The 20,883-nt window shown below is 38.3% G+C and overlaps 1 long non-coding RNA gene across 2 annotated transcripts in view; it reads left to right on the top strand.

Moving 5' to 3' along the window:
• Positions 1–14,069, top strand: part of LOC139971838 (uncharacterized) — a 49,647-nt gene extending 35,578 nt beyond the window's left edge. Inside the window, exon 3 of one of the 2 annotated variants that reach the window (XR_011794506.1) lies at positions 13,851–14,069. This is a non-coding gene — a long non-coding RNA (uncharacterized lncRNA). Of the gene's footprint in view, positions 1–12,239; positions 12,493–13,850 lie in introns of those variants that run through there. The other variant, XR_011794507.1, reaches the window with a different exon arrangement.
• Positions 14,070–20,883: the final 6,814 nt, after the last annotated feature.

The following is a 20,883-nucleotide window of genomic DNA, read 5'->3' as shown; positions in this document are numbered from 1 at the left end:
TTGAAGATAATTGGCGTTTTGACGAGATGACGTATCTCGCCCAATGCATAAATTTCCTACAAATTGACGAGTTGCACATTTTGACGTGATTTCGCCTAATGCAAGAAATTCCCTGCAAATTGACGAGTTGCAACATGTTGACGTTGATCTCGCCGAATGCGATAAATTTCCTGCAAATTGACGAGTTGCACATTTTGACGTGATCTCGCCCAATGCGATAAATTTCCTGCAAATTTACGAGTTGCACATTTTGACGTGATCTCGCCGAATGCGATAAACTTCCTGCAAATTGACGAGTTGCAACATGTTGACGTGATCTCGCCCAATGCGAAAAATTTCCTGCGAATTGACGAGTTGCAACATTTTGTCGTGATCTCGCCCAATGCAAGAAATTCCCCGCAAATTGACGAGTTGCAACATGTTGACGTGATCTCGCCCAATGCGATAAATTTCCTGCAAATTGACGAGTTGCACATTTTGCTGCCATCTCAACAAAATGACCAAAATTGAAGATAATTGGCGTTTTGACGAGATGACGTATCTCGCCCAATGCATAAATTTCCTACAAATTGACGAGTTGCACATTTTGACGTGATTTCGCCTAATGCAAGAAATTCCCCGCAAATTGACGAGTTGCAACATGTTGACGTGATCTCGCCGAATGCGATAAATTTCCTGCAAATTGACGAGTTGCACATTTTGACGTGATCTCGCCCAATGCGATAAATTTCCTGCAAATTTACAGGTTGCACATGTTGACGTGATCTCGCCCAATGCAAGAAATTCCCCGCAAATTGACGAGTTGCAACATGTTGACGTGATCTCGCCCAATGCGATAAATTTCCTGCAAATTGACGAGTTGCAACATGTTGACGTGATCTCGCCCAATGCGATAAATTTCCTGCAAATTGACGAGTTGCAACATGTTGACGTGATCTCGCCCAATGCGATAAATTTCCTGCAAATTGACGAGTTGCACATTTTGCTGCCATCTCAACAAAATGACCAAAATTGAAGATAATTGGCGTTTTGACGAGATGACGTATCTCGCCCAATGCATAAATTTCCTACAAATTGACGAGTTGCACATTTTGACGTGATTTCGCCTAATGCAAGAAATTCCCTGCAAATTGACGAGTTGCAACATGTTGACGTTGATCTCGCCGAATGCGATAAATTTCCTGCAAATTGACGAGTTGCACATTTTGACGTGATCTCGCCCAATGCGATAAATTTCCTGCAAATTTACGAGTTGCACATTTTGACGTGATCTCGCCCAATGCAAGAAATTCCCCGCAAATTGACGAGTTGCAACATGTTGACGTGATCTCGCCGAATGCGATAAATTTCCTGCAAATTGACGAGTTGCAACATGTTGACGTGATCTCGCCCAATGCATAAATTTCCTGCAAATTGACGAGTTGCAACATTTTGTCGTGATCTCGCCCAATGCCAGAAATTCCCCGCGAATTGACGAGTTGCAACATGTTGACGTGATCTCGCCCAATGCGATAAATTTCCTGCAAATTGACGAGTTGCACATTTTGACGTGATCTAGCCGAATGCAAGAAATTTCCTGCAAATTGACGAGTTGCACATTTTGACGTGATCTCGCCCAATGCAAGAAATTCCCCGCAAATTGACGAGTTGCAACATGTTGACGTGATCTCGCCGAATGCGATAAATTTCCTGCAAATTGACGAGTTGCAACATGTTGACGTGATCTCGCCCAATGCGATAAATTTCCTGCAAATTGACGAGTTGCAACATTTTGTCGCGATCTCGCCCAATGCAAGAAATTCCCCGCAAATTGACGAGTTGCAACATGTTGACGTGATCTCGCCCAATGCGATAAATTTCCTGCAAATTGACGAGTTGCAACATGTTGACGTGATCTCGCCCAATGCAAGAAATTCCCCGCAAATTGACGAGTTGCAACATGTTGACGTGATCTCGCCCAATGCGATAAATTTCCTGCAAATTGACGAGTTGCACATTTTGCTGCCATCTCAACAAAATGACCAAAATTGAAGATAATTGGCGTTTTGACGAGATGACGTATCTCGCCCAATGCATAAATTTCCTGCAAATTGACGAGTTGCACATTTTGCTGCCATCTCAACAAAATGACCAAAATTGAAGATAATTGGCGTTTTGACGAGATGACGTATCTCGCCCAATGCATAAATTTCCTACAAATTGACGAGTTGCACATTTTGACGTGATTTCGCCTAATGCAAGAAATTTCCTGCAAATTTACGAGTTGCACATTTTGACGTGATCTCGCCCAATGCAAGAAATTCCCCGCAAATTGACGAGTTGCAACATGTTGACGTGATCTCGCCGAATGCGATAAATTTCCTGCAAATTGACGAGTTGCACATTTTGACGTGATCTCGCCCAATGCGATAAATTTCCTGCAAATTTACAGGTTGCACATGTTGACGTGATCTCGCCCAATGCAAGAAATTCCCCGCAAATTGACGAGTTGCAACATGTTGACGTGATCTCGCCGAATGCGATAAATTTCCTGCAAATTGACGAGTTGCAACATGTTGACGTGATCTCGCCCAATGCGATAAATTTCCTGCAAATTGACGAGTTGCAACATGTTGACGTGATCTCGCCCAATGCGATAAATTTCCTGCAAATTGACGAGTTGCACATTTTGCTGCCATCTCAACAATATGACCAAAATTGAAGATAATTGGCGTTTTGACGAGATGACGTATCTCGCCCAATGCATAAATTTCCTACAAATTGACGAGTTGCACATTTTGACGTGATTTCGCCTAATGCAAGAAATTCCCTGCAAATTGACGAGTTGCAACATGTTGACGTTGATCTCGCCGAATGCGATAAATTTCCTGCAAATTGACGAGTTGCACATTTTGACGTGATCTCGCCCAATGCGATAAATTTCCTGCAAATTTACGAGTTGCACATTTTGACGTGATCTCGCCGAATGCGATAAACTTCCTGCAAATTGACGAGTTGCAACATGTTGACGTGATCTCGCCCAATGCGAAAAATTTCCTGCGAATTGACGAGTTGCAACATTTTGTCGTGATCTCGCCCAATGCAAGAAATTCCCCGCAAATTGACGAGTTGCAACATGTTGACGTGATCTCGCCCAATGCGATAAATTTCCTGCAAATTGACGAGTTGCACATTTTGCTGCCATCTCAACAAAATGACCAAAATTGAAGATAATTGGCGTTTTGACGAGATGACGTATCTCGCCCAATGCATAAATTTCCTACAAATTGACGAGTTGCACATTTTGACGTGATTTCGCCTAATGCAAGAAATTCCCCGCAAATTGACGAGTTGCAACATGTTGACGTGATCTCGCCGAATGCGATAAATTTCCTGCAAATTGACGAGTTGCACATTTTGACGTGATCTCGCCCAATGCGATAAATTTCCTGCAAATTTACAGGTTGCACATGTTGACGTGATCTCGCCCAATGCAAGAAATTCCCCGCAAATTGACGAGTTGCAACATGTTGACGTGATCTCGCCCAATGCGATAAATTTCCTGCAAATTGACGAGTTGCAACATGTTGACGTGATCTCGCCCAATGCGATAAATTTCCTGCAAATTGACGAGTTGCAACATGTTGACGTGATCTCGCCCAATGCGATAAATTTCCTGCAAATTGACGAGTTGCACATTTTGCTGCCATCTCAACAAAATGACCAAAATTGAAGATAATTGGCGTTTTGACGAGATGACGTATCTCGCCCAATGCATAAATTTCCTACAAATTGACGAGTTGCACATTTTGACGTGATTTCGCCTAATGCAAGAAATTCCCTGCAAATTGACGAGTTGCAACATGTTGACGTTGATCTCGCCGAATGCGATAAATTTCCTGCAAATTGACGAGTTGCACATTTTGACGTGATCTCGCCCAATGCGATAAATTTCCTGCAAATTTACGAGTTGCACATTTTGACGTGATCTCGCCCAATGCAAGAAATTCCCCGCAAATTGACGAGTTGCAACATGTTGACGTGATCTCGCCGAATGCGATAAATTTCCTGCAAATTGACGAGTTGCAACATGTTGACGTGATCTCGCCCAATGCATAAATTTCCTGCAAATTGACGAGTTGCAACATTTTGTCGTGATCTCGCCCAATGCCAGAAATTCCCCGCGAATTGACGAGTTGCAACATGTTGACGTGATCTCGCCCAATGCGATAAATTTCCTGCAAATTGACGAGTTGCAACATGTTGACGTGATCTCGCCCAATGCGGTAAATTTCCTGCAAATTGACGAGTTGCACATTTTGACGTGATCTCGCCCAATGCAAGAAATTCCCCGCAAATTGACGAGTTGCAACATGTTGACGTGATCTCGCCCAATGCGATAAATTTCCTGCAAATTGACGAGTTGCAACATGTTGACGTGATCTCGCCCAATGCGATAAATTTCCTGCAAATTGACGAGTTGCACATTTTGACGTGATCTCGCCGAATGCGATAAATTTCCTGCAAATTGACGAGTTGCACATTTTGACGTGATTTCGCCCAATGCAATAAATTTCCTGCAAGTTGACTAGTTGCACATTTTGACGTGATCCTGCTCAATACATAAATTCACGGCAAATTGACGAGTTGCAAATTTTGACGTGATCTCTCCCCAATGCATAAGATTCCTTACAATTAAAGAGTTGCACACTTTCACGTGATAGCGAAATTGAACGAGATAACGGATATCGTCCAATGCATCAATTTTCTGCAAATTGACGACTTGCACATGATGACGTGATCTCGCCGAATGCGATAAATTTCCTGCAAATTGACGAGGTGCACATTTTGCTGCCATCTCGACAAAATGACCAAAGTTGAAGATAAATGGCGTTTTGACGAGATAAAGTATCTCGCCCAATGCATAAATTTCCGACAAATTGACGAGTCGCACATTTTGACGTGATTTCGCCCAATGCAATAAATTTCCTGTCAATTGATGAGTTGCACTTTTTGACGTGATTTCGCCCAATGCAATAAATTTCCTGTAAATTGACTAGTTGCACATTTTGACGTGATTTCGCCTAATGCAAGAAATTCCCCGCAAATTGACGAGTTGCAACATGTTGACGTGATCTCGCCCAATGCGATAAATTTCCTGCAAATTGACGAGTTGCACATTTTGACGTGATCTCGCCCAATGCGATAAATTTCCTGCAAATTGACGAGTTGCACATTTTGACGTGATTTCGCCCAATGCAATAAATTTCCTGCAAGTTGACTAGTTGCACATTTTGACGTGATCCTGCTCAATACATAAATTCACGGCAAATTGACGAGTTGCAAATTTTGACGTGATCTCTCCCCAATGCATAAGATTCCTTACAATTAAAGAGTTGCACACTTTCACGTGATAGCGAAATTGAACGAGATAACGGATATCGTCCAATGCATCAATTTTCTGCAAATTGACGACTTGCACATGATGACGAGATCTCGCCGAATGCGATAAATTTCCTGCAAATTGACGAGGTGCACATTTTGCTGCCATCTCGACAAAATGACCAAAGTTGAAGATAAATGGCGTTTTGACGAGATAAAGTATCTCGCCCAATGCATAAATTTCCGACAAATTGACGAGTCGCACATTTTGACGTGATTTCGCCCAATGCAATAAATTTCCTGTCAATTGATGAGTTGCACTTTTTGACGTGATTTCGCCCAATGCAATAAATTTCCTGTAAATTGACTAGTTGCACATTTTGACGTGATCCTGCTCAATATATAAATTCACGGCAAATTGACGAGTTGCAAATTTTGACGTGATCTCTCCCCAATGCATAAGATTCCTTAAAATTAAAGAGTTGCACACTTTCACGTGATAGCGAAATTGAACGAGATAACGTAACTCGTCCACTGCATCAATTATCTGCAAATTGACGAGTTGCACATTATGACGTGATCTCGCCCAATGCGATAAATTTCCTGCAAATTCACGATGTGCACACTTTGCTGCTATCTCCATCTCCGACCATCTCGTCAAAATTGAAGATAACCGACGTAATGACGAGATGGCAGCAAGGTGTTGCAACACGTTAATTTGCAGTCAAAATGTGCAACTCGTCAATTTGCAGATAATTGATGCAGTGGACGAGGTACTTTATCTCGTCAAAATGTTACTTATCGTCAATTTTGACGAGATGGTCGAGATAGCAGCAAAATGTAAATGTATGAAATTGATGCATTAGGCGGGATTCGTTATCTCGTCAAAACGTCAATTATCTGGAATTTTGGTCATTATGTCGAGATCGCGTCAAAGTGTGCAACTCGTCATTTCGCAGGAAATTTATTGCATTCGGCGAGATCACTTCATTAATGTGCAACTCGTCAATTTGCAGGAAATTTATGCATTGGGCGAGATCAAGTCAAAATGTGCAGCTCGTCAATTAGCAGATAATTGATTCAGTGGACGGGATACTTTATCTCGTGAAAACGTCAAATATCTTCAATTTTGACGAGATGGTCGAGATGGCAGCAAAGTGTGCAACTCGTGAATTTGCAGGAAGTTTATCACATTGGGCGGGATCACGTCATAATTGTGCAACTCGTCAATTTGCATGAAATTTTTATGCATTGGGCGAGATCAAGTCAAAATGTGCAACTCGTCATTTAGCAGATAATTGATTCAGTGGACGGGATATGTTATCTCGTCAAAACGTCAAATATCTTCAATTTTGACGAGATGGTTGAGATGGCAGCAAAGTGTGCAACTCGTGAATTAGCAGGGTTTATCGCATTGGGCGGGATCACGTCATAATGTGCAACTCGTCAATATGCAGGAAATTTTTATGCATTGGGCGATATCACGTCAAAATGTGCAACTCGTCAATTAGCAGATAATTGATGCAGTGGACGGGATAACGTTATCTCGTCAAAACGTCAAATATCTTCAATTTTGACGAGATGGTCGAGATGGCAGCAAAGTGTGCAACTCGTGAATGAGCAGGAAGTTTATCGCATTGGGCGGGATCACGTCATGATGTGCAATTCGTGAATTTGCAGGAAGTTTAGGCATTGGGCGAGATCACGTCAAAATGTGCAACTCGTCAATTTGTATGAAATTTATGCATTAGGCGGGATTCGTTATCTCGTCAAAACGTCAATTATCTGGAATTTTGGTCATTATGTCGAGATCGCGTCAAAGTGTGCAACTCGTCATTTAGCAGGAAATTTATTGCATTCGGCGAGATCACGTCATAATGTGCAACTCGTCAATTTGCAGGAAATTTATTGCATTGGGCCAGATCACTTTAAAATGTGCAACTCGTGAATTTGCAGGAAATTCATTGCATTAGGCGAGATCACGTCAAAATGTGCGACTCGTCAATTTGCAGGAAATTTATTGCATTGGGTGAGATCACTTTAAAATGTGCAACTCGTCAATTTGCAGGAAATTCATTGAATTAGGCGATATCACGTCAAAATGTGCAACTCGTCAATTTGCAGAAAATTCATTACATTAGGCGAGATCACGTCAAAATGTGCAACTCGTCAATTTGCAGGAAATTCATTGCATTAGGCGAGATCACGTCATAATGTGCAACTCGTCAATTTGCAGGAAATTTATTGCATTGGGCCAGATCACTTTAAAATGTGCAACTCGTGAATTTGCAGGAAATTCATTGCATTAGGCGAGATCACGTCAAAATGTGCGACTCGTCAATTTGCAGGAAATTTATTGCATTGGGTGAGATCACTTTAAAATGTGCAACTCGTCAATTTGCAGAAAATTCATTACATTAGGCGAGATCACGTCAAAATGTGCAACTCGTCAATTTGCAGGAAATTCATTGCATTAGGCGAGATCACGTCAAAATGTGCAACTCGTCAATTTGCAGGAAATTTTTGCATTAGGCGAGAGCACGTCAAAATGTGCAACTCGTCAATTTGCAGATAATTGATGCAGTGGACGAGGTACGTTATCTCGTCAAAACGTTATTTATCGCCAATTTTGACGAGATGGTCGAGATAGCAGCAAAATGTGCAATCCGTGAATTTGCAGGAAGTTTATGCATTGGGCGAGATCACGTCAAAATGTGCAACTCGTCAATTTGTATGAAATTGATGCATTAGGCGGGATTCGTTATCTCGTCAAAACGTCAATTATCTGGAATTTTGGTCATTATGTCGAGATCGCGTCAAAGTGTGCAACTCGTCATTTCGCAGGAAATTTATTGCATTCGGCGAGATCACTTCATTAATGTGCAACTCGTCAATTTGCAGGAAATTTATGCATTGGGCGAGATCAAGTCAAAATGTGCAGCTCGTCAATTAGCAGATAATTGATTCAGTGGACGGGATACTTTATCTCGTGAAAACGTCAAATATCTTCAATTTTGACGAGATGGTCGAGATGGCAGCAAAGTGTGCAACTCGTGAATTTGCAGGAAGTTTATCACATTGGGCGGGATCACGTCATAATTGTGCAACTCGTCAATTTGCATGAAATTTTTATGCATTGGGCGAGATCACGTCAAAATGTGCAACTCGTCAATTTGTATGAAATTTATGCATTAGGCGGGATTCGTTATCTCGTCAAAACGTCAATTATCTGGAATTTTGGTCATTATGTCGAGATCGCGTCAAAGTGTGCAACTCGTCATTTAGCAGGAAATTTATTGCATTCGGCGAGATCACGTCATAATGTGCAACTCGTCAATTTGCAGGAAATTTATTGCATTGGGCCAGATCACTTTTAAATGTGCAACTCGTGAATTTGCAGGAAATTCATTGCATTAGGCGAGATCACGTCAAAATGTGCAACTCGTGAATTTGCAAGAAATTTTTGCATTGGGCGAGATCACGTCAAAATGTGCGACTCGTCAATAGGCAGGAAACTTATGCATTGGGCGAGATCACGTCAAAATGTGCAACTTGTCAATTTGCAGATAATTGATGCAGTGGACGAGGTACGTTATCTCGTCAAAACGTTTATTATCGTCAATTTTGACGAGATGGTCGAGATGACAGCAAAGTGTGCAACTCGTCAATTTGCAGGAAATTTATTGCATTGGGTGAGATCACTTTAAAATGTGCAACTCGTCAATTTGCAGGAAATTCATTGCATTAGGCGATATCACGTCAAAATGTGCAACTCATCAATTTGCAGATATCTGATGCAGTGGACGAGGTACGTTATCTCGTCAAAACGTTAATTATCGCCAATTTTGACGAGATGGTCGAAATGGCAGCAAAGTGTGCAACTCGTGAATTTGCAGGAAGTTTATCGCATTTGGCGGGATCACGTCATAATGTGCAACTCGTCAATTTGCAGGAAATTTATTGCATTCGGCGAGATCACGTCATAATGTGCAACTCGTCAATTTGTAGGTAATTTATGCATTGGGCGAGATACGTTATCTCGTCAAAACGTCAACTTTCTGGAAATTTGGTCATTATGTCGAGATCACGTCAAAATATGCAACTCGACAATGTGCAGGTTATTTATGCATTGCAAGATATTCTTTATTATTTCGTCTAAACGTCAACTTTCTAGAAATTTGGTCGTTTTGTCGAGATGTCAGCAAAGGGTGCAACTCGTCAATTTGGAGAAAATGACCCATTGGACGATACCCTTGGTCTCGTCAAATTTCTTGGATTTTGGTGATTTTGTCGATATATCGTCAAAGTGTGCAACTCGTCAATTTGCAGGAAATTTATGCATTGGGCGAGATCACGTCAAAATGTACGACTCGTCAATTTGCAGGATATTAATGCATTGGACGAGATTCGTTGTCTCGTCAAAACGTCAACTTTCTGGAAATTTGGTCATTATGTCGAGATCACGTAAAAATGTGCAACTCGACAATTTGCAGGATATTTATGCATTGGACGATATTCTTTATCTCGTCTAAACGTCAACTTTCTGGAAATTTGGTCGTTTTGTCGACATGGCAGCAAAGTGTGCAACCCGTCAAGTGGGAGAAAATGACGCATGGGACATTCAAACATCTATAAGTGTTCATTTAGAATCGTCGGTAAAACGTTCAATTTGTTAATGTAGTATTGACCTATTATCTTTCTATTCTTGAATAGCGCCCTTAATTACCATGACCTGAAACCTTAAGCACAAGATATGTCTTGAATTTTTTTTTTAAACAATATTTTTCTTTACCAACTTTTAGGAAAATTGACCGCATTGGACATTCAAACATCTATTGTGTTCATAAAGAATCGTCGGTACCTGATATGTCCTGAAATTTTTTTTAAAACTATTTTTCTTACCAACCTGGAGGACTATTTACCGCACTGGGACATCTATTGTGTTCATTAAGAATCGTCGGTAAATGTATTGTTACATTGAGAATGTAAAATGTACAATCATTAAATGTAGTATTGACCTATTATCTTTCTTTTCTTCAAGAGCGCCCTCAATCACCATGACCTGAAAACTTAAGTACCCGAGATGTCATGAAATCTTTTTAATTTCTTTTAACACTTTTTTTCTTACCAACTTGAAGTAAAAATTGACCCCATTGAACATTCAAACACATATTGTGTATATTTAGAATCGTCGGTATATGTAATATTACCGTGAGAATGTTAAATTTACAATCTGTTCATGTAGTATTGACCTATTGACTTTCTATTCTTGATTAGCGCCCTCAATCACCATGACCTGAAAACTAAAGTACCCGAGATGTCATGAAATCTTTTTTATATTTTTTAAAACTATTTTTTCTTACCAACTTGGAGTAAAAATTGACCCCATTGGACATTCAAACACATATTGTGTATATTTAGAATCGTCGGTATATGTAATATTACCGTGAGAATTTTAAATTTACAATCTTTAAATGTAGTATTGACCTATTATCTTTCTATTCTTGAATAGCGCCCTCAATTACCATGACCTGAAAACTTAAAGTACCCGAGATGTCATGAAATCTTTTTTTTTTAAACTATTTTTCTAACCAACCTGGAGAAAAATTGACCGCATGGGACATTCAAACATCTATTGTGTTCATTTAGAATCGTCGGTAAATGTGTTGTTACCGTGAGAATGTTAAATTTACAATCTTTAAATGTAGTATTGACCTATTATCTTTCTATTCTTCAATAGCGCCCTCAATCACCATGACCTGAAAACTTAAGTATCCGAGATGTCATGAAATATTTTATATTTCTTTTAACCCTTTTTTCTAACCAACCTGGAGAAAAATTGACCGCATGGGACATTCAAACATCTATTGTGTTCATTTAGAATCGTCGGTAAATGTATTGTTACATTGAGAATGTAAAATGTACAATCTTTAAATGTAGTATTGACCTATTGTCTTTCTGTTCTTAAATACCTGAAAACTAAAGTACCCGAGATGTCATGAAATCTTTTTTATATTTTTTAAAACTATTTTTTCTTACCAACTTGGAGTATAATTGACCGCATTGGACAATCAAACACATATTGTGTTTATTTAGAGTCGTCGGTATATGTATTATTACCGTGAGAATGTTAAATTTACAATCTGTTAATGTAGTATTGACCTATTATCTTTCTATTCTTGAATAGTGCCCTTAATTACCATGACCTGAAAACCTAAGTACCCGAAGTGTCATGAAATCCTTTTTTTACACTATTTTTCAAACCAACCTGGAGAAAAATTGACCGCATGGGACATTCAAACATCTATTGTGTTCATTTAGAATCGTCGGTAAATTTATTGTTACATTGAGAATGTAAAATATACAATCTTTAAATGTAGTATTGACCTATTATCTTTCTATTCTTAAATAGCGCCCTCAATCACCATGACCTGAAAACTTAAGTACCCGAGATGTCATGAAATCTTTTTTTTTAAACTATTTTTCTTACCAACCTGGAGGACAATTTACCGCATGGGACATTCAATCATCTATTGTGTTCATTTAGAATCGTCGATATATGTATTATTGTCACCTTGAGAATGTAAAATGTACAATATTTAAATGTAGTATTGACCTATTATCTTTCTATTCTTAAATAGCGCCCTCAATCACCATTGGCCGTGACTTGAAAACTTAATACCCGTGATGTCATGAAATTTAATATTTTTTTTACGCTATTTTTCTAACCAACCTAGAGCATAATTTACCGCACTGGGACATTCAAACATCTATTGGGTTCATTAAGAATCGTCGGTAAATGTATTGATACCTTGAGAATGTAAAATGTACAATCTGTTAATGTAGTATTGACCTTTTATCTTTCTTTTCTTAAATAGCGCCCTCAATCACCATGACCTGAAACTTTAAGTACCTGATATGTCCTGAAATCTTTTTTTAAACTATTTTTCTAACCAACCTGGAGGACTATTTACCGCACTGGGACATCTATCGTGTTCATTTAGAATCGCCGGTTAATGCATTGTTACCTTGAGAATGTAAAATGTACAATCTGTTAATGTAGTATTGACCAATTATCTTTCTATTCTTAAATAGCGCCCACAATTACCATGACCTGAAAACTTAAGTACCCGAGATGTCATGAAATCTTTTTTTTTTTTTTTTTTACACTATTTTTCTAACCAACCTGGAGAAAAAGTGACCGCATGGGACATTGAAACATCTATTGTGTTCATTAAGAATCGTCGGTAAATGAATTGTTACCTTGAGAATGTAAAATGTACAATCTGTTAATGTAGTATTGACCTATTATTTTTCTATTCTTGAATAGCGCCCTCAATCACCATGACCTGAAAACTTAAGTACCCGAGATGTCATGAAATCTTTTTAATTTTTTTTAACACTTTTTTCTTACCAACTTGGAGTAAAAAGTGACCACATGGGACATTCAAACATCTATTGTGTTCATTTAGAATCGTCGGTAAATGTATTGTTACATTGAGAATGTAAAATATACAATCTTTAAATGTAGTATTGACCTATTATCTTTCTATTCTTCAATAGCGCTCTCAATCACCATGACCTGAAAACTTAAGTACCCGAGATGTCATGAAATCTTTTTAATTTCTTTTAACACTTTTTTTCTTACCAACTTGGAGTAAAAAGTGACCGCATTGGACATTCAAACACATATTGTGTATATTTAGAATCGTCGGTATATGTAATATTACCGTGAGAATGTTAAATTTACAATCTGTTCATGTAGTATTGACCTATTATCTTTCTATTCTTGAATAGCGCCCTCAATCACCATGACCTGAAAACTTAAGTACCCGAGATGTCATGAAATCTTTTTTTTTTAAACTATTTTTCTTACCAACCTGGAGAAAAATTGACCGCATGGGACATTCAAACATCTATTGTGTTCATTTAGAATCGTCGGTAAATGTATTGTTACCGTGAGAATGTTAAATTTACAATCTGTTAATGTAGTATTGACCTATTATCTTTTCTATTCTTAAATAGCGCCCTCAATCACCATGACCTGAAAACTTAAGTACCCGAGATGTCATGAAATATTTTATATTTCTTTTAACCCTTTTTTTCTAACCAACCTGGAGAAAAATTGACCGCATGGGACATTCAAACATCTATTGTGTTCATTTAGAATCGTCGGTAAATGTATTGTTACATTGAGAATGTAAAATGTACAATCTTTAAATGTAGTATTGACCTATTGTCTTTCTGTTCTTAAATAGCGCCCTCAATTACCATGACCTGAAAACTTAAGTACCCGAGATATCATGAAATTTACTATATTTTTTACACTATTTTTCTAACCAACCTAGAGCATAATTTACCGCACTGGGACATTCAAACAACTATTGGGTTCATTAAGAATCGTCGGTAAATGTATTGTTACCTTGAGAATGTAAAATGTACAATCTGTTAATGTAGCATTGACCTTTTATCTTTCTTTTCTTAAATAGCGCCCTCAATCACCATGACCTGAAACTTTAAGTACCTGATATGTCCTGAGATCGTTTTTTAAACTATTTTTCTTACCAACCTGGAGGACTATTTACCGCACTGGGACATCTATCGTGTTCATTTAGAATCGCCGGTTAATGCATTGTTACCTTGAGAATGTAAAATGTACAATCTGTTAATGTAGTATTGACCTATTATCTTTCTATTCTTGAATAGCGCCCTCAATCACCATGACCTGAAAACTTAAGTACATGAGATGTCATGAAATCTTTTTTTTTTTTTACACTATTTTTCTAACCAACCTGGAGAAAAAGTGACCGCATGGGACATTCAAACATCTATTGTGTTCATTAAGAATCGTCGGTAAATGAATTGTTACCTTGAGAATGTAAAATGTACAATCTGTTAATGCAGTATTGACCTAATATCTTTCTATTCTTGATTAGCGCCCTCAATTACCATGACCTGAAAACTTAAGTACCCGAGATGTCATGAAATCTTTTTAATTTCTTTTAACACTTTTTTTCTTACCAACTTGGAGTAAAAATTGACCGCATGGGACATTCAAACATCTATTGTGTTCATTTAGAATCGTCGGTAAATGTATTGTTACATTGAGAATGTAAAATATACAATCTTTAAATGTAGTATTGACCTATTATCTTTCTATTCTTGCATAGCGTCCTCGATCACCATGACCTGAAAACTAAAGTACCCGAGATGTCATGAAATCTTTTTTATATTTTTTAAAACTATTTTTTCTTACCAACTTGGAGTATAATTGACCGCATTGGACAATCAAACACATATTGTGTTTATTTAGAGTCGTCGGTATATGTATTATTACCGTGAGAATGTTAAATTTACAATCTGTTAATGTAGTATTGACCTATTATCTTTCTATTCTTGAATAGCGCCCTCAATCACCATTGGCCGTGACTTGAAAACTTAATACCCGTGATGTCATGAAATTTAATATTTTTTTTACGCTATTTTTCTAACCAACCTAGAGCATAATTTACCGCACTGGGACATTAAAACATCTATTGGGTTCATTAAGAATCGTCGGTAAATGTATTGATACCTTGAGAATGTAAAATGTACAATCTGTTAATGTAGTATTGACCTTTTATCTTTCTTTTCTTAAATAGCGCCCTCAATCACCATGACCTGAAACTTTAAGTACCTGATATGTCCTGAAATCTTTTTTTAAACTATTTTTCTAACCAACCTGGAGGACTATTTACCGCACTGGGACATCTATCGTGTTCATTTAGAATCGCCGGTTAATGCATTGTTACCTTGAGAATGTAAAATGTACAATCTGTTAATGTAGTATTGACCAATTATCTTTCTATTCTTAAATAGCGCCCACAATTACCATGACCTGAAAACTTAAGTACCCGAGATGTCATGAAATCTTTTTTTTTTTTTTTTTTACACTATTTTTCTAACCAACCTGGAGAAAAAGTGACCGCATGGGACATTCAAACATCTATTGTGTTCATTAAGAATCGTCGGTAAATGAATTGTTACCTTGAGAATGTAAAATGTACAATCTGTTAATGTAGTATTGACCTATTATTTTTCTATTCTTGAATAGCGCCCTCAATCACCATGACCTGAAAACTTAAGTACCCGAGATGTCATGAAATCTTTTTAATTTTTTTTAACACTTTTTTCTTACCAACTTGGAGTAAAAAGTGACCACATGGGACATTCAAACATCTATTGTGTTCATTTAGAATCGTCGGTAAATGTATTGTTACATTGAGAATGTAAAATATACAATCTTTAAATGTAGTATTGACCTATTATCTTTCTATTCTTCAATAGCGCTCTCAATCACCATGACCTGAAAACTTAAGTACCCGAGATGTCATGAAATCTTTTTAATTTCTTTTAACACTTTTTTTCTTACCAACTTGGAGTAAAAAGTGACCGCATTGGACATTCAAACACATATTGTGTATATTTAGAATCGTCGGTATATGTAATATTACCGTGAGAATGTTAAATTTACAATCTGTTAATGTAGTATTGACCTATTATCTTTCTATTCTTGAATAGCGCCCTCAATCACCATGACCTGAAAACTTAAGTACCCGAGATGTCATGAAATCTTTTTTTTTTAAACTATTTTTCTTACCAACCTGGAGAAAAATTGACCGCATGGGACATTCAAACATCTATTGTGTTCATTTAGAATCGTCGGTAAATGTATTGTTACCGTGAGAATGTTAAATTTACAATCTGTTAATGTAGTATTGACCTATTATCTTTTCTATTCTTAAATAGCGCCCTCAATCACCATGACCTGAAAACTTAAGTACCCGAGATGTCATGAAATATTTTATATTTCTTTTAACCCTTTTTTTCTAACCAACCTGGAGAAAAATTGACCGCATGGGACATTCAAACATCTATTGTGTTCATTTAGAATCGTCGGTAAATGTATTGTTACATTGAGAATGTAAAATGTACAATCTTTAAATGTAGTATTGACCTATTGTCTTTCTGTTCTTAAATAGCGCCCTCAATAACCATGACCTGAAAACTTAAGTACCCGAGATATCATGAAATTTACTATATTTTTTACACTATTTTTCTAACCAACCTAGAGCATAATTTACCGCACTGGGACATTCAAACAACTATTGGGTTCATTAAGAATCGTCGGTAAATGTATTGTTACCTTGAGAATGTAAAATGTACAATCTGTTAATGTAGCATTGACCTTTTATCTTTCTTTTCTTAAATAGCGCCCTCAATCACCATGACCTGAAACTTTAAGTACCTGATATGTCCTGAGATCGTTTTTTAAACTATTTTTCTTACCAACCTGGAGGACTATTTACCGCACTGGGACATCTATCGTGTTCATTTAGAATCGCCGGTTAATGCATTGTTACCTTGAGAATGTAAAATGTACAATCTGTTAATGTAGTATTGACCTATTATCTTTCTATTCTTGAATAGCGCCCTCAATCACCATGACCTGAAAACTTAAGTACATGAGATGTCATGAAATCTTTTTTTTTTTTTTTACACTATTTTTCTAACCAACCTGGAGAAAAAGTGACCGCATAGGACATTCAAACATCTATTGTGTTCATTAAGAATCGTCGGTAAATGAATTGTTACCTTGAGAATGTAAAATGTACAATCTGTTAATGCAGTATTGACCTAATATCTTTCTATTCTTGATTAGCGCCCTCAATTACCATGACCTGAAAACTTAAGTACCCGAGATGTCATGAAATCTTTTTAATTTCTTTTAACACTTTTTTTCTTACCAACTTGGAGTAAAAATTGACCGCATGGGACATTCAAACATCTATTGTGTTCATTTAGAATCGTCGGTAAATGTATTGTTACATTGAGAATGTAAAATATACAATCTTTAAATGTAGTATTGACCTATTATCTTTCTATTCTTGCATAGCGTCCTCGATCACCATGACCTGAAAACTAAAGTACCCGAGATGTCATGAAATCTTTTTTATATTTTTTAAAACTATTTTTTCTTACCAACTTGGAGTATAATTGACCGCATTGGACAATCAAACACATATTGTGTTTATTTAGAGTCGTCGGTATATGTATTATTACCGTGAGAATGTTAAATTTACAATCTGTTAATGTAGTATTGACCTATTATCTTTCTATTCTTGAATAGCGCCCTCGATCACCATGACCTGAAAACTTAAGTACCCGAGATGTCATGAAATATTTTATATTTCTTTTAACACTTTTTTTCTAACCAACTTGGAGAAAAATTGACCGCATGGGACATTCATGCATTTATTGTGTTCATTAAGTATCGTCGGTTAATGTATTGTAACCTTTGGAAGGTAAAACGTTCAATTTGTTAATGTAGTATTGACCTATTATCTTTCTATTCTTGAATAGCGCCCTCAATCACCATGACCTGAAACTTTAAGCACATGATATGTCTTGAATTTTTTTTTTTTAAACAATATTTTTCTTTACCCACTTTTAGGAAATTGACCGCATTGGACATTCAAACATCTATTGTGTTCATAAAGAATCGTCGGTAAATGTATTGTTACCTTTAGAATGTAAAATGTACAATCTGTTAATATAGTATTGACCTTTCATCTTTCTAATAGCGCCCTCGTTGGCCATGACTTGAAAACTTAAGTACCCGTGATGTCATGAAATTTACTATATTTTTTACACTATTTTTCTAACCAACCTAGAGCATAATTTACCGCACTGGGACATTCAAACATCTATTGGGTTCATTAAGAATCGTCGGTAAATGTATTGTTACCTTGAGAATGTAAAATGTACAATCTGTTAATGTAGCATTGACCTTTTATCTTTCTTTTCTTAAATAGCGCCCTCAATCACCACGACCTGAAACTTTAAGTACCTGATATGTCCTGAGATCTTTTTTTAAACTATTTTTCTTACGAACCTGGAGGACTATTTACCGCACTGGGACATCTATCGTGTTCATTTAGAATCGCCGGTTAATGCATTGTTACCTTGAGAATGTAAAATGTACGGTATTGCACATTCGTTTGGTCGATGTCGCAAATTCGATTGATGGGTGCCGAACATTTCAATGATCGGTGTCGAACATTCGATCGATGGGTGCCGAACATTCGAATGATCTGTGTCGAACATTCGATTGATGGGTATCATTCGATTGATCGGTTTCGAACATTCGATTGATGGGTGTCGAAAATTCGATTGATGGGTGCCGATCATTCGATTGATGGGTGTCGAACATTCGATTGATGGGTGTCGCACATTCGATTGATCGGTACTGCACATTCGATTGATCGGTGTCGAACATTGGATTGATTGGTGTCGAACATTCGCTTGATAGGTGTCGCACATTCGATTGATGGGTGTCGCACATTCGATTGATCGGTAATGCACATTCGATTGATCGGTGTCGAACATTCGATTGATTGGTGTCGAACATTCGATTGATGGGTGTCGCACATCCGATTGATCGGTGTCGCACATTCGATTGATCGGTGTAGAACATTCGATTGATCGGTATTGCACATTCGTTTGGTCGGTGTCGCATATTCGATTAATCGGTGCCGAACATTCGATTGATGGGTGTCGCACATCTGATTGATCGGTGTCGCACATTCGATTGATCGGTATCATTCGATTGATCGGTGTCGAACATTCGATTGATTGGTGACGAACATTCGAATAATCGGTGTCGAACATTCGATTGATTGGTGCCGAAGATTCGAATGATCGATGTCGCACATTCGATTGATCGGTGTCGCACATTCGATTGATCGATGTCGCACATTCGATTGATTGGTTGCGAACATTTGAATGATCGGTGTCGAACATTCGATTGATGGGTGTCGAACATTCGACTGATGGGTGCCGAACATTCGATTGATGGGTGTCGCACATTCGATTGATCGGTGTCGCACATTCGATTGATCGATGTCGCACATTCGATTGATGGGTGCCGAACATTGGAATGATGGGTGCCGATCATTCGATTGATGGGTGTCGCACATTCGATTGATCGGTACTGCACATTCGATTGATTGGTGTCGAACATTCGATTGATGGGTGCCGAACATTCGAATGATCGGTGTCGAACATTCGATTGATCGGTGTCGCACATTCGATTGATCGGTGTCGAACATTCGATTGATGGGTTTCGCACATTCGACTGTTGGGTGTCGCACATTCCATTGACCGGTGTCGCACATTCGATTGATCGGTGTCGCACATTCGATTGATCGGTGTCGCACATTCGATTGATAGATGTCGCACATTCGATTGATCGGTGTCGAACATTCGATTGATGGGTGTCGCACATTCGATTGATCGGTACTGCACATTCGATAGATCGGTGTCGAACATTCGAATGATCGGTGTCGAACATTCGATTGATGGGTGTCGCACATTCGATTGATCGGTGTCGAACATTCGATTGATCGGTATTGCACATTCGATTGGTCGGTGTCGCATATTCGATTAATCGGTGCCGAACATTCGATTGATGGGTGCCGAACATTCGAATGATCGGTGTCGAACATTTGATTGATTTGTGCCGAACATTCGAATGATCTGTGTCGAACATTCGATTGATGGGTGTCATTCGATTGATCGGTGTCGAACATTCGATTGATCGGTGTCGCACATCCGATTGATCGGTGTCGCACATTCGATTGATCGGTGTCGAACATTCGATTGATGGGTGCCGAACATTCGATTAATCGGTGTCGAACATTCGATTGATTGGTGCCGAACATTCGAATGATCGGTGGCGAACATTCGATTGATGGGTGTCGCACATTCGATTGATCGGTGTCGCACATTCGATTGATTGTTGTCGCACATCCTATTGATCGGTGCCGCACATTCGAATAATCGGTGTCGAACATTCGATTGATTGGTGCCGAACATTCGAATAATCGGTGTCGAACATATGATTGATCGGTGTCGAACATTCGATTAATGGGTGCCGAACATTCGAATAATCGGTGTCGAACATTCGATCGATGGGTGCCGAACATTCGAATGATCTGTGTCGAACGTTCGATTGATGGGTATCATTCGATTGATCGGTGTCGAACATTCGATTGATAGGTGCCGAACATTCGAATGATCTGTGTCGAACATTCGATTGATGGGTGTCATTCGATTGATCGGTGTCGAACATTCGATTGATCGGTGTCGCACATCCGATTGATCGGTGTCGCACATTCGATTGATGGGTGTCGAACATTCGATTGATGGGTGCCGAACATTCGTATAATCGGTGTCGAACATTCGATCGATGGGTGCCGAACATTCGAATGATCTGTGTCGAACATTCGATTGATGGGTATCATTCGATTGATCGGTTTCGAACATTCGATTGATTGGTGTCGATCATTCGATTGATGGGTGCCGAACATTCGATTGATGGGTGTCGCACATTCGATTGATCGGTACTGCGCATTCGATTGATCGGTGTCGAACATTCGATTGATTGGTGTCGAACATTCGATTGATGGGTAACGCACATTC

This window comes from Apostichopus japonicus, chromosome 8, assembly GCF_037975245.1.
Source record: "Apostichopus japonicus isolate 1M-3 chromosome 8, ASM3797524v1, whole genome shotgun sequence".
NCBI classification, from domain to species: Eukaryota; Metazoa; Echinodermata; class Holothuroidea; order Aspidochirotida; family Stichopodidae; genus Apostichopus; species Apostichopus japonicus.
This window is presented reverse-complemented; position numbering and strand designations above follow the sequence as displayed.